Source organism: Halichoerus grypus, chromosome 4 (genome assembly GCF_964656455.1).
Source record: "Halichoerus grypus chromosome 4, mHalGry1.hap1.1, whole genome shotgun sequence".
Taxonomy (NCBI): Eukaryota; Metazoa; Chordata; class Mammalia; order Carnivora; family Phocidae; genus Halichoerus; species Halichoerus grypus.
In genome coordinates this window covers 144,679,536-144,691,605 of record NC_135715.1, presented here as the reverse complement: position 1 = coordinate 144,691,605, position 12,070 = coordinate 144,679,536, and the positions used below count along the sequence as shown (strand labels likewise).

The 12,070-nt window shown below is 38.0% G+C and overlaps 1 pseudogene; it reads left to right on the top strand.

The window, feature by feature from the left end:
• The first annotated feature begins 202 nt into the window (after window positions 1-202).
• On the top strand, window positions 203-1,393 carry LOC118523358 (glycoprotein-N-acetylgalactosamine 3-beta-galactosyltransferase 1 pseudogene; annotated as a pseudogene).
• Window positions 1,394-12,070: the final 10,677 nt, after the last annotated feature.

Here is a 12,070-nt window from a genome sequence, read left to right as displayed (position 1 = left end):
ATCAATTTAGGTTTCTATCACCTGTCCTCAAAAGAGCCCTGACTCGGGGCGGGGGGTGGGGGGGTGGGAGGGGGTGAGCTGGGTCCACCTCCGCCGCCGCCAGGGAATGATCTGGGCAGCAGCGGGCGGCCCCAGCCAGCAGCCGCAAGCCACTTCTGCGGGTACCGGGAGGAGCTAAGGTTGCCAGTCTCGAGTCGTCCCCCTCTCCGCCCCCCAGGAAGGGCGAGAGGGAGCCGCGGCTGATGTCAGAAATACACTTTCGGGAAATGGCCTCTAAATCTTGGCTGGATTTTTTAACCTTCCTTTGTGATCAGCAGTTGGATTTGTTTTATGTTCTCAGCTATTTAGTATTTTGTTGGGATAACAGAGTGATACCCAGCCTAATATTCTTCATAATGATCCTCATGCTAGGCACTCAGATGATAATGGACAAAATCATCTAGAAGGACAGATGAACTTCAATGCAGATTCTAGCCAACATAAAGATGAGAACACAGACATCGCTGAAAACCTCTATCGAAAGGTTAAAAGTCTTTGCTGGGTTATGACAGGGCCTCAAAATCTAGAGAAAAAGGCCAAACACGTCAAAGCTACATGGGCCCAGCATTGTAATAAAGTGTTGTTTATGAGTTCAGAAGAAAATAAAGACTTCCCTGCTGTGGGATTAAAAACCAGAGAAGGCAGAGACCAACTATACTGGAAAACAATTAAAGCTTTTCAGTATGTTCATGATCATTATTTAGAAGATGCTGATTGGTTTATGAAAGCAGATGATGATACATAGGTTATACTGGATAATTTGAGATGGCTACTCTCAAAATACAACCCTGAAGAACCCATTTACTTTGGGAGAAGATTTAAGCCCTATGTAAAGCAGGGCTACATGAGTGGAGGAGCAGGATATGTACTGAGCAAAGAAGCCTTGAAGAGATTTGTTGATGCATTTAAAACAGACAAATGTACACATAGTTCCTCCATCGAAGACTTAGCATTGGGCAAATGCATGGAAATTATAAATATAGAAGTGGGAGATCCCAGAGGTACCGTTGGAAAAGAAACTTTTCATCCCTTTGTACCAGAACACCACTTAATCAAGAGTTATCTACCTAGAACATTTTGGTATTGGAATTATAACTATTATCCTCCTGTAGAGGGTCCTGGTTGCTGTTCTGATCTTGCTGTTTCTTTTCACTATGTTGATCCTACAACTATATATGAGTTAGAATACCTCATTTATCATCTTCGTCCATATGGTTATTTATACAGATATCAACCTGCCTTACCAGAAAATATACTAAAAGAAATAAGTCGAGCATACAAAAATGAAGACCCAAAAGTAAAATGAGAACTCTTGAAAGAAAAACATAAATGAAGAGGTAAAATGTCTAGCATTGCACTGAAGAATGTCTACATTTCTGATACAGAACACTGGAATCCCAGTGAGGAATTCTTTCTAAGTGAACATTCCATATTAGAAATCTTTCATATGAATGACTGTAAACTGAAGCTTTAAGTGAGCTGTGAAGTCTGTTAAAATGTGTTTTGATACAGTAATATATATATGTGTGTGTGAAAAACTTGTGCTTTTAAAATGTGGCCAGGCAGAGGGACTAGAAATGAGATTTTTGTTTTCTATTCTTGACCACATGTATTATTTTCAGTGAGAAACTAGAACATTTAAATTTTCTAAAACTACACTGCACATATTAATAACACAGATGATGCTAAATAGATCTGCCTTAAAGAAAATTTTAGAAGGAAACAGTGTTGCTTAATGTTATTTATAAACTCAAGACATGAGCAGTATGATATAAATGAACCAAACCCCCCCCACCACCACACACACTCATACATGCAGGTTTTGTCTAATGAAAATTTCCTGTGACTGTAATTGGCAGTATTTCTTCCAGACAAGGTAAAATAAGAATGGCACTTATCTTAAAGTGCATTAATAAAACCGCATTTTGAAATTAAAAAAAAAAAAAAAAAGAGCCCTGACTCACACAATGAGTGATCCCTCCTAACTGAGAAGACCTGGAAATGCTCAGGCTGGAAGAGGGGGTGAGGTGAGGGAGGGGATTGTGTTTGGAAAGATCACCTGTGTTGCTTGATTGGTATATGTTCTTTTTTTTAGTAATACCTTAGTGGAAGCCAGAGAATGTCGATATCCCACCCCCTCCCAAAAGCACATGGATAATTTTCTCATCAGAAGTATCATTTCTATGGAGCACCTGGGTGGCTCAGTCAGTTAAGCATCCGATTCTTGATTTCGGCTCAGGTCATGATCTCTCAGTCATGAGATTGAGCCCAACATCAGGCTCCATGCTCAGTGGGGAGTCTGCTCTCCCTCTGCCCCTCCCCACCCCCCCCGAAAAATAAACAAATAAATAAATAAATAAATAAATAAATAAATCTTTACCAAAAAAAAAGGTATCAGCTTTTAACAAATGAGGCATCTGGGTCAGCTGAGAAAATTATCCTCTATCACTTTCCCAAGAAAAATAAGATACCATAGAGTAGACTAGAATCCCTGTAGACTACATTGGCCCAGTTATCCTTCTAAGGCCTCAATAATTAGTTCTCACAAAGACAGTTACTCATCACCAGGGCCTACCTGAGTGAGATCATGGTTCTACTCTACCTTCAAAAAACAACACTGCCCAATCAGCCTTCACAGCGTGATTCCTCCCTAACCCTCTCCAGCCTGGGTCTGTCACATTCCGTCACTCTTTCCCCAAAGTTAATATATTAACTCTCTATCTGTCAGCACCTCCATTTTGCCCTGCCCCTCCTCAGGTAACTATGCTATTTTCCAGCTAACTTTGATAATGACAATTGTGCAGCACTGATGTACAATAAACAACCCGTCATGTTTAGAAAAAAAAGAGGTTCAAAGGCAAGATTTTCTGTGCATCACCAGGATACAAAATGCCAAAACTGATTCAGGAACAATCTTTAGATGCTGAATATGAAAAGGGGTTAGTCTAACACTTTAATGGTGATACTAAAAAACAAAGTAGGTATTGTTACTATTGGCAGCCAATCAAATGTGTGGGGAAGTGGGATATCAAAATATCATTGCCTCATAATCTTTTGCAGAAATGAGGACTGTGGTGTACATCCAAAATTCCTTCCCATTCTTTGTAATATATACAGTTTTAATTTTTTCATTTTCTTTTCTTCTTTTTTTTCTTACTCTTTTATCTAAGGTATATTGTTGTGTTTTACTTAATAATTTAGTCCATGTTATAGAAAATCAAGACAGTACCATGATGAAACTAAAGGAGAAATGCTATAAGCTAAAGGCACTGGATATGAAATTGGATGTAAAGACCAATGAGATTTTATGTTGCCTTGCTTTTAGAGAGAACGTACATCAGGTTTTATTTGTTCAAGAGTTTGTAGCATTAAGTTAGGTTGGAGCATTTGGTCATTGCTCTTGTTGATCTTGTTTGAAAATTTAGAAAACAGAAAAGAGGGTATATTGATGTTGCACAGCCAGGGGGAAACTTGTGGACATTTTTCATGCTTTGGATTCACTAGTACTTTCTAAAGCTCTTCTTATGTTTGGAGAGTTTGCCATATTCTGAGTCCATGCCAGAAACTCATTTCCCCAGTTGTCCCTGCAGTCAGAGTCCAGGCATACAATCTGTCTATGACACTCAGAATCACTACTGCAAATCTTCAGTTCAGATGCAATGTGCAGAAACAGGCATCTCATACGATCTGTTCCAGTAAGGTGAGAGCAGCTCTACCCAGCTGCAGAAATAATACTGACAGAGGTTCAGTGATATACTTTACAGTACCTATCACTGGTGGCAGCCACGAGATCTCTAAGAGAACAGCCCTGTAGTATGATATGAACATTGTTTTCAACTATGTAGCATCCAAGTCTGATTCTCTGTCTCTCCAAGATATTCTGTGAACTACCTAATATCTTTAATAAATTATTTTTTCTGCTTAAATTAGCTATGTGTCCTTACCTAGGATCCCAAGAATACAGAGCCTAAGGCAAAAGCTGATATACTACTAATGTATTATTTGTGCTCTTATGAAGTCAGCACAATTGCAACTTTTCAGCTTATTAAAAAAAAAAGAGACTAAAAAAAATGTTAGCAATGGGTTTTTTTTTATTTGTGTTGTGGAGCTGTGGTAAATTTTTTTTCCTAGTTTCTTCTTGATACTCTTCAAGTTATTCTTCATTTCTTTGGTATTAAACATGAATTTCTTTCATAATCTTAATGATAAATATTTCCAAATGTTAAAATGAAAGGAAAGCAAGTCCCTGAGATCTGTAATAAGGGAAGAGCAGAATATAACCAATCTCAGATGACAACTCATTCTGGGGATTAACAGTAGAAAAGCTACGAGCAATTTGCCAGCAATTGAATGAGTGAATGAGTAAGAAAATGGACAAATGAATGGATGATATGGATGAATGGACGCATGCATGATGGAGGAGTATTCCAATAACGACTTTTTTTTCAAAGACTTAATTATCAGAGTGTTTCCAAGACAGGAATTCCCTTTCCATTGAGTCTCCTTTCTCATTCCTCTCCAAGTGAGGTAACTGGACTCCCCATTACCTGCAGCCAATAGAAGGGTCATTCCCACCAACCTTTATCTCCACCCATATATTAAAACCACACATACACACCCATAACCCAAGTAGTAGCTCTCCAACCCGCAGGTGCTGCACAATAACCCCCAGGAGTGAAATTCCCTTTAACGGGTCAGTATTTCATTAACTTGCATAGCCCTGAACTTGATATTGGGTCATTACCTTCTCCTTACACACCACTGTTGCTGAGCCAGCACTGAGATAAGCATTTTTCCCATACTTCTTTGTGTCCATAACAACCACATAAATACATTTTTATAAAGGAAAGTTTGATTAAAATATCATAATACTAAAATTTTTAATATTTGAATTTAAATATTAAAAGATTTGTAAATTTTATCTTGAAGAGGTTTTACTTCACAAAAGTATCAAACCATACAGGTAATGAATACTATAGTTCCTGGTCCTTAATACACAGGGCACAAATAAGATGCTGAAGAATAAAATAAATTTCTTTCAGTTCAGAGCACTCTTTTTTATTTTTTTCCAAGGGAAACAGATTTATATTGTGTCTCATAAGCCAAGAAATTTAGGGTGAGGTGGGTTCAATAAAACTTCATTTAAAATCAGATTTACACATGGAAACTCTCTTACTTTCATTGGTGGATTAACATTGGTGTAATATCAGGCAAGAGAGTTCACTGGGCTATAATTTTAAGACCCTTCAATACCTTTGGCAGATATCAAATAATAGCCTATTTAAAGACAATTCTACTTACTTGAATTAAGGGAAGAACTAGAAAATAACATAACTGCAACCTCTAGAAAAAGACTTTTAAAATGCTCTCCTTTACTAGGACAAAAAACTCAAAAAAAAGAAATACAAAGCTAATTCTATAAAATGTGACCTGAATCAACATAAAACTCTTCTAAGTAGAAAAGTTAGAAAGAAAGGGGGAGAGGGAAGGAGAAAGAAGGGAGGAAGGAAAGAAGGAAAGGGGAAAGGGAGGGAGGGAGGAAGGAAGGAAATCCTGAAGTAATATGACCTAGGGAGCTCCTCAAATACAATAAAGAACAGTTACTCAATAAACAGGTATTTATTAAAGCACCTCAGTTTATATAGAAGTATTTGTATTACGTATTAAATAAAAGCTACAGACTCTGCCTTTAAGAATTTTACAATCCAATAGAAGGGATAAACCCTAGGGCCTATAGTTCAATAAAAGCATGAGTGCACGTGTGTGTGTGTGTGTGTGTGCATAAGTGTGTGAAAAGTAAAGCTTCCCACCCCATTCTTCACAAATCCACCCCTAAAAAGGGAATGACCTAAGAAAGGATGTTTTTATGACCTTCATGAGTTGTCCACCTTAAAGCTGGTCCTCTTAGTCTTACACGCGCTGTGACAACAGCTGTGCCATGAACCACCGCTCACTTTCCTGATGCCTGGAAATTCCTGAACACGGCGTTCTTGGAAGCTGCATGGGCCCTCACCCTGACTGAATGGAGGTAGACCATACTTCCAGCCAAGCCCATTCATTTATTCTCCACAAATTCATTATACACAATCATATAAATAAGTCAGAATTTACTGGAGTTTGGCTAATTGACATTAAAACCATTTATAGTGAAAACTAAATACGACTTCTTCCACACTACAAGGGAAAGGTAGCAAAATGTCACATTCATCAGTCCCCGGTTCTCCATCTTGCTCCCTTGTTGTGTGGTCTGTGCTACTGTCTAAGAGAGTAGCACAACCCTCTCTACTTTCAGGAAACTTCCACCTAACACCCACCGGAAGTGATCTGTTCCGTGATTCATTCTTCTCTCTCAAGATGTTCATTCTTTTCAGTGAATCCATTAAATATTCCTGGTGCTCCAACAGAACAATTTGTGGTGATCTTTGACTATCCAAGTCCCCCCCAAATAGCCCAGGGTCAAAACGGGCACTCCAGGTTTGGTTTTCTACGCAGTTCCTTTCCGATGCAAGTTACACATAGGTACACATACACACACACACATATACACACACACACATACACCTCATATAAACACATACTTCAAAGGGAAATAATAATTTTAAAGACAATAATTCTATAAAGAGGAAGAAAAGGAGTTTTCTTCATTTAAAAGCTGTCCTTCACAATGGAGTTACTAATTTACATTATTATACAAAATCATATTTATTCCTTTCACTCCTCTCTACTTTCCTTTAAAATATTTCTATTGGATTGCCAGGGACCTTATTACTAAAAGTGATAATTTCTAAATATCTGTCTTCCCTTAGTCCAGAATACCTAAAGCAATACCTTGATATTAGTTATAAAAAAGAACTCTCACAAGAATCCCGTATATTCTCCAGGACAGTATATCTGGGGCTACAAACCAGAGAAAATTCTAAGTTTATATAAACTTTTATACACACACACACACACACACACATACACGCACAAACCACTGTGAGAAGAATTTCAAATAAATGAAATGAGTCAAAGATTTTGTTGGAGGTTTTAAAAGAAAGTTGAATTATTTGTGGCACAGACATTTCAAGGAAGTCAATTAAGCCTGGCTTGAAATTTAAAGAGGAAGAGATGCAACATCTTGGGCAAGAAGAAGAAATGTTTCACTTCTGTGGATGATTGTATAGGTAAAGGTGAAAATTTCAAAAAACTGATAATGCCAGATACACAGGATGAAGCTATGGAACTTTGTTTTTCTACTTATAAATATATTAGCAAATAGTATATGAAACAAGTAAAAAATAACTTTAAAGATAACAGTGTTGGGGCATCTGGGTGGTTCAGTCGTTTAAGCATCTGCTTTGGGTTGTTGTTTTTGTTGTTGTTGTTGTTTTTCAGGGACTCCTTTTATCTGTATGTCAGATCTTCTTTCTCCATTTTCAATATCTGTGACTTTCTCTCTTTTTTTATTCCTGTCAGATTTTTAAAATTTTCTTCCTTTATACCCCCTTTCTCTTAAGGTACTGTTTATTTGCTTTTGTGTTGCCTCTAGTTTAGTCTTCATTGCTGAAAAGATTTTTAAAAAGAGTTTTTATTTCTAATTCTTATATAAGTTCTATTACCACATCACCTCGTTTCTGAGTTTTTCAAATTCTGACTTTCATGTGTTATTTCCTTTTCTTGATATCATGTTTTGAAATAGGTGGTCACTGTTTTAATTTATTCTGTGGGCGTATCATTCTGATGTGCTTTGGTTTTTACAGAAATGTTTTTCTTATTCTTATTTTCTTCTAATAACTTTGTACGAAATTTGACAAACTTGATACTTTTTGGTCACTCATTTTATGTGAAATTAGTTTTCCTGAACCTTTAGAAAGATTAAAGTTTCAGGATAGCTTTTCTACCTTCCCAGAGGCCCTTCTTCTGATGTTTCTTTATGATGCTCAGAAACATGGTGGCTTGCTTTTCGCAGTTCCTGGCACTGTTCTTTCCTCCACTTTTTTCTAGATCTCTCTTCTGTCTCAATTGTCTCTATCCTGCTTGACTTGTTTTGATTCTATTCCAAGAAGTTTCTCCTCAGAGTGAGGCCCTATTGTGGCAGAGAATCCTTGCAGGTCAGTTTCAAGAGTGAATCTAAGGGCTAGACAGTTCCAGATCCTTCCAGACTTGCCATGGCTCCCCTCCACTCACCCAGTACTGGTTTGGACAAAACCCCTCTCAGCTTTAACTGCTGCTTTCAGATTGGTCTGCTGCACTTTGTAGTGAATTCCTGTGGGGTTTTGGTTCTACTCTTCACTGCTACATGTTCTATTGCTTCCTTCTGCTCTCTCCCACATGGATATAGACACTGTGCAGGTTGTGAGTCACGTGATTTGTTCTCACCATCTTTTGTGTTTGTGGGGATAGCTTGTCATCAAGTTTTGTGGTAAATATTGTCAATAGGTTATTAATGTGGCTATCTAGATCCTCTATTTTTATCTGGGGTTATGGAGATATTCACAGCAATGCCTTCACTTGCTGCCATATTCCTAGGATCACTTAAACTATTTTAACGGGGTATGTGCCATTTGCAGCCAAAGAGGTATTGACTCGTACAGTCCTCAATAATTTATCTCATTAAAAGCTACCTTAAGTACACGAACATCAAGTCATTAAATTAAAAGAAAACAGCATAATGATAATTTTAAGTGAGTATAGTTAAGTAGCGTCCTAGTTGATTGATTCTAAATGATTGGCTAAAAGTGTTTAACATAAGCTTTTTGTTACCTAAATTCCTTTTATGGTCTTTAGTCTTTTAGTGGGTGATCCTAACTGTTTTAAAGAAAATGTCTAGCAGCAGATTTGCAAGTTTCTTTAACATAAGACTTATGCCCTAGTCCTATTAATCAATAGATTTGGGAACACAAATTCAAACTATGTTTAATTAATTCCCTTATATAATTGTTTGCAGAACCTTTTTCATCTATTGACTAAACAAAAGGAAATAAACAGAAACCTTACTCTAATGCTATCCCCAGAGTCAATGCTGCAGACAAAATAACTTTATAAAAAAAAGTATTCAGTAAATGAACCCCCTCAGACAGGGTTCAAAATTGAACAGCTTTACATTTAGCTATATAGTACATGACGAGTTTTTTGTACAAAGTATGAACTGATTTTGAAAATTATTAACCATGTTAATGAGGAAATGCATATCCCTCTGGTTCTGTTTTATTAAATTATCAGTTATGGCAGGGCATCTGGGTGACTTGGTTAGGTGTCCGACTCTTGGTTTCGGCTTAGGTCATAATTTCAGGGTCCAGAGATCAAGCCCCGCATCGGGGTCCCCACTCAGCAGGGAATCTGCTTGAAGATTCTGTCCCTCTGCCCCTCTCCCCACTCATGCACACACTGTCTCTCAAATAAATAAATAAATCTTTTTTTAAAATTATCAGTTACGGCTACTTGAAATAAGAAATTCAATTATCCTAAGGTCAAGGGCTCCTGCCTAATTGATCTCTTCTCAATGGGCCAAAAATGGCTACCACTACTATTTGTAAAGAAAAACTGCTTGTACAGTGAAAACTTATAAGCCTCCATCATCTCAAAATCAGAAACATCTGAATAATATTGCTAGGTAAGATTGAGAGCAAAGCCCTTGCAGTTGACTCATAAGTGAAAAAAGGTTCATACTTGCAGTAATTCAGCTGCAATGTTCATGAGATTATTCATGCATCAAACAAAGGAGTAGTATATAGAATAGAGAGCTTCTCATAGGTTTTAGTTAAAAGGAATTACATAGGGATATAGGGAATGAAAAGCTACTGCTCTGTCTCTATCACAACAGAATACTCCAAAGACCCTTCAATCTGTTCATGTCCCATTCCATCAACTCTTGTACCCTTCCGCGTTTCTGTGCAGTGTTAAGTCACTATAGCTTCTTGTTGACTTTGCCCTTTTTGCTCAAGGCAAAGCTCACCTTTTTTAAGATCTCTCTTGAAACTACTGCCATAGATCACTGCCTACTGGGCCATCAAATCAAGATGTCTCGTGAAAAACAAATGTTCACAGCTCTTCATTCAGATTCCATGTTCAATGTGCCATAGATGAGGCAACTTTTATTTGCAGGTCTGCCCATTTAGTTAAAGTCAAGGGATGATGATGGAGAGAAAGGATGGGAACAATAGGAACTTCAGGTCTGCCCATTTAGTTAAGGTCAAGGGATGATGATGGAGAGAAAGGATTGGAACAATAGGAACTTCATAAAATGAGTGGCTTTTTTCTAATATTTGGTTATAAAAAATAAAAATATAAATCCTAACTCTTTTTTTAAAAGTACGGAAGGAAATGGGGCTTAATAGCAAGAAATGATGTAACACTTGAGTTGTTTTCTCCCATTTTATTGTATTGGGTGATGTCAAAAACCTGATGGAAAGCTTTAAAAAAATAGTCCTCTGATGTTATTAAATTAAAACCAGTTTCTGCCCATGCATTTAGAACTATGCCAAGCACATAGTAAGGGCTCAATTCTCTAGCCACTGACAATCTTATCTTGAGGTATTTCTTTCCTTTCCTCCCTCCCATCTCAAGAGAAGAAGCACTCCAATGGATTTTGCATTCCATCTACTCTCACCAACTCGGGGTCTTGGGTCTTCTCCCTTTTTTCTCCACTGCCTGTTTTCTCTCTATATAAATCTAACCAGTTCTCTTCCAGGCCCTGTTCCTTATTTCCCTTCTATCCACCTCCCTCCTTCTTATCTTCCTTTCAAGACCAAGCCGACTCTAGCTTCTCACTATCTCTTCACTCCCAGCCCACCAAAATTAATGGCTGGGCAGAGAAAGAGGAGCCAGCAGTGCTGGGATGTGATGCTGAAGTTGGATCAGTCCCCTGCTGGATGGCAACAAGGACTCCATCTCTGGGTTAAATGAGTACTGAAGGCTCCTGGCATGCCACAGCATGGCAATTACCAAGGATTGCACCTGTAGTGACTTGGAATGGGTTACATGTCAAAGGAATACAATGGCCTCTGTGATATCTTTGGCATTTGTGAGATATGGAGGAAATACTAATTATAGGGCCTGGGGGATTTATTTGGTTATTGTTGAGCGGTACTGATGCATTGAAGAGAGAAAATAACAGGCTCAGTTCAGCCAATTAGCCACTAAGGCAAAAATGTGAAAGTCAGAAGGCTCCCAGGGCAGTGTTTGTGGAGGTCCTTCTCTATAGGCACAGGACAGACCATGCTGAAGACCCAGCCTGGAACCCAGTTGTAAGAGTAGGGAGTGTCAGATAAGCCTGAATTCGCAGCCCTGGCAATTCTTCTACATGATCAAGGAAAGAATGGGATCCTTCCAAGGGGTCTAAAAGTAGGGATATCCAGGTGGGTACACTTAAGAACATTACTCTTAGACTCCCCAGAACCCACTGGGCTTGTAGAGGTAGCCCCCCCCCTTGTCACATGGTGATAGATCCTAGCACACTGCCTGAAGACTATGTTGAGGACTCAACTGAGGCAGATGTTTCACAAGACAGTACATGTCCTCCTCAAGATGTGGCCCATTTCTCCTTCCTAATCAAGACCAGTAATAGAGTCAAAGCTTAGCACAACCCTGCTAAAGGAAGAAAGAGATTATTCCCTGAAAGAGCTGCAGGACATAGCTACTATGTACCAGGATTATCCAGGAAAGCATCCTGGGAGTGCATCTTGAACGTGCTTCTGGAGGACTCAACCTAACACAGAGATAAACATACATGTAGATGATTCCAAATCAAGTGTGGGCATAATGAATAAGAAGTATATTGGGAGAATAATTGAACTTAGAAATGGAATGACTCAAACATATTCTTGATTCCCACTCTCTATTCTGATCTGTAACAAAACAATCCCACAAACAGGAAATACTTAATGTATGTTTGTTGAAAGGATTAAAGACCAAAAAATAATACACTGCATATAATTTTATAATTATAAAATATTTCTAAAATCTATCACAATGGAAATGCCTACTTTTTAATTAATATTTTTATGTTTAATTACATTAAAAAATCTAATACATACTAATTAATGAAAAC